Source organism: Corvus moneduloides, chromosome 19, assembly GCF_009650955.1.
Source record: "Corvus moneduloides isolate bCorMon1 chromosome 19, bCorMon1.pri, whole genome shotgun sequence".
Lineage (NCBI taxonomy): Eukaryota > Metazoa > Chordata > Aves > Passeriformes > Corvidae > Corvus > Corvus moneduloides.
Genome location: NC_045494.1, coordinates 10,467,587 through 10,470,869, shown reverse-complemented (window position 1 = coordinate 10,470,869; position 3,283 = coordinate 10,467,587).

The window sequence follows — 3,283 nt, the reverse complement described above, 5'->3', positions numbered from 1 at the left end:
GGGTCGTGCCTGTTTGTGGGGATGATTTGCTTCCACTAATAGCGCCTGAAGACATTCCTGGGCGGGTAGGCTGCCTTCTATGTCGCAGTGCAACGTGCTGCCCTGGAGGAGCTGGACACTTGTGCTGTGTGCCAAGACAGCAGCTGCTATTCTTACCCCTGAGAGACTTGCTGCAGCGCAGCTCCACTGCCAGCTCAAAGGTTAAACATCAGAATGGGGCCCAGCACCGTGGCTGTGACCGTTCCCTGCTGGGATGTGCTGTCCCATGGGCAACACAGCAGCTGCCCAGGTACTTGCAGCAGTCAGCCAGAGCTCCTTGGGGTGGATGGGGCATCCCCTCTCTTGTAAACCAACAAGTTAATGCAATGCCTGTGGACACAGAAGACCATCTTTTGCTCTGCAGATCAGCAAGAGGCCCCAGTCTGTGAATCCCTTCCCTGGTGAGGAAAGCAGAGGCAGGGCTTACTCCAGGAACAGCAGCATTGCAGAAAGTCTTGTCCTCTCTCTCAACCAAGGTGGAGCAGGAGCAGCCTGAACAGGTCCAGATCAAATAGAGTTGGGCCCCAATGCGTTACGTGTGAGCAGCTGAACTTGATATATTGTGACTCTTGTTGCAGAAAAAAATTGGTAAGAGAGAGTGTGGAAGGGTAACCACAGAACTGAGGTGGGGTTGAAACCGTGCTGGGAGTTCAGAAAGTCTCATGGCCCTGAAAGCAAGATGGATGTGTGCAAGGAACAGAAATAAGTGATAAGATGATAGAGGATGTGGGAGTGGAAGAAATGACAACTCAGAACAGGTTTGAGGACAAAAGGTCAGAAGTCTGAGGGGAAACTGCTGAGAAACACTACAATGATAATCTGCAAACGACTAACTCATACCCCACTTCTGAAACTATTTGTAAAGCTTAATTTTAGTTTTGAAGAAATCATTTGCTGTATTTATTCTGTAGTTTCTGCTGAGAAGGTACAAGGCATGTCACTCATGCCCAGGCACGGTGCTGAGCAGAGCTGTGTGCACTGCAGAGAACAAATCCTCGGGCAGCATTTCCCAAACCCAGGAACACAAGCTGTACTGGGAGGACAGAGTGAAAATCCAGACCTTCCCAGAGGGCTGAAGAATTCAGGGACTACTCCCAGGTGGAGCCTGGGAGCCCCCAACATGGCCAGACCTCAGCTCCCCAGGCAGGGCAGGTAACTTGGGCTGGGGTCAGCAGCCTCAGGAGCTGCTTTTCTTCCTGGCAGAGGGTAGGGGGATGGAGGTGGTGCAGAGTAGCCCAAGTTTTGAGCTGCTGCTGTGGCCCACCCCACAGGGACCCGGCTTGTCACTCTTTGCGAGCCCACCCTGTGTGGCATATGTTTTATGAAGGATCATCCAAGAAAAAAACCTGGAGCTGTTCTGCTTTGCACAGCTGATTTGCCCTTGAGGAGTAGCAGGGGCTTGTATTCTTCCCTTGGCACATCAGATGAATGCAATGAGCAATTAAATAAATGTTTAGCCTGACCCACAAGGGAATATGTCTGCCAATATAAAAAAATGAAACTGTTGATAACCTTCGTAAGGATGCAAAAGGAACTTTTCTGCAAGAACAAGTTAGTTCAGAAATGTCACTAGAAAATTCTGCTATGTATCCTGTTGGCAACTTCACTGCAGTGAGTGTCACTCAGAAAATTCTGTGGTAATCCACTGGGTTGTTTTAGCCTTGAAAAGTCTAATTTTCAAAGTGAGCAGATTAATAGAAATTCCATACCACTATATTTCCATTTACAGCACTGAAATCTGCCCAGAAGTAGGATTTGTGCATCTGTCCCAAATGAGTGCCAACCAAGGAAGGTACCACCTCATTGCTGTCTTTTTTAGGATGCAGTTGCTGCTTGTGCTAATATTATGCACCTAATCCTAGTTCTCCTTCCCTCCCCCTTTTGCCACTTGCCGTCTTTTGACTTTGTCTTACCCGGAGGCGTCTTAGCCTGCCCACCCCACTCCCCTGTTCTGTAACTGGAGCTCCTCAGCTGCTGTGGTGGGTGACAGAAAGGACATCCTGAATGTCACCTCCTAGGCCAGCTCTTCCGCTGGTGTTTGCTGGGAACATGAGGAATCTGATTAAGAGCACAACTCTGATACTCAGTGAAGAGTTCTCCCCCCCAAATCAAAGTTTGCTGCTTTACCTGTCTCCCCAGTGCTCTGTGAGCTGGGCTGTGCCACTCTTGAGGCTCACCCACTGTCACTGAGAGGAACCCACCTTCAGACACATGCCCAAGCATAGCTGCTTGTCACCAAGTGGGTTCCCTGTGTGACATCATGTTGAGAGAGCTGATAACACACCAAATGCGTATGTAAACAGTGAACAGATGTGTGTAGATTCTACGTTATGGGATATCCACCGCAGTTTATCAGGGTCTGGGCACCAGTCACCCAGCAAGCTGCTTTGGTTGAAGTAGGGCAGAGTAATCACCAGTAGTGACCTGCCACATACAGGAGTGACTTCTTTTCCCCTTAGCTGTAATGTGTGCTCAGAGGAGCAGCACGTCCATGCAGATCCTGCTCATTCCTGGTGCCCCCCATGGCCCTCAGCACATCTCAGCTCCTGGTCAGGGCATCAGGGACCCCGATCACCAGAGGAGGAGCTGCAATGACCTGTCCCCATGCACAAGGAGACACCTCTGTCTGTGTAAGGCACCTGAGCCTGCTCTCCAGGCCCTCGACCCACAGCAGGAGGTTTCCTACTGGAGCAGAAGCTGAGCAGCTCTGAGCTCTTTCCAGACTCCCAGGGCTCACTAGCAGGGTGTGCAAGGGGATCCCTGTTGAAGAGGATATCTGCTCTATCCCATGACCATTACAGGCTCCACGTGGGGGTACAAATAGGTCACTGAGACCTGAGAAGGCCAAAGGCTTCTTGGGCTTCATATAGAGATAGCAGGAATGTGCTTGTGCTTCTGTCTCCTATTACTAACAGGGACACACAGAACACATTGCCATTTTCAGTACAGTTTCCCACATGGAAGTCACTTGTTTTTTGCTCCATTCACATTGCATTTTTCACCATCTTGAGGTGGTTTGTTCTCCAGAAGGCTTCACCTCCTGGGTGGAATGTCATGCAGAGGGTGGGTGTCTGGGGAGATTGGGGTGATGACAAATGTCTTGGGTCTAAGAGTCTGCCTGTTCCTTTGAACTCACCCAGTACAGCCATTCAGAGTCACACAGACCATGGAAGGGTTTGGGTTGAAGGGATCTTTCAAGACCACCTAATTCAATCTCCCTGACATGGGCAGGGACGTCATGCAA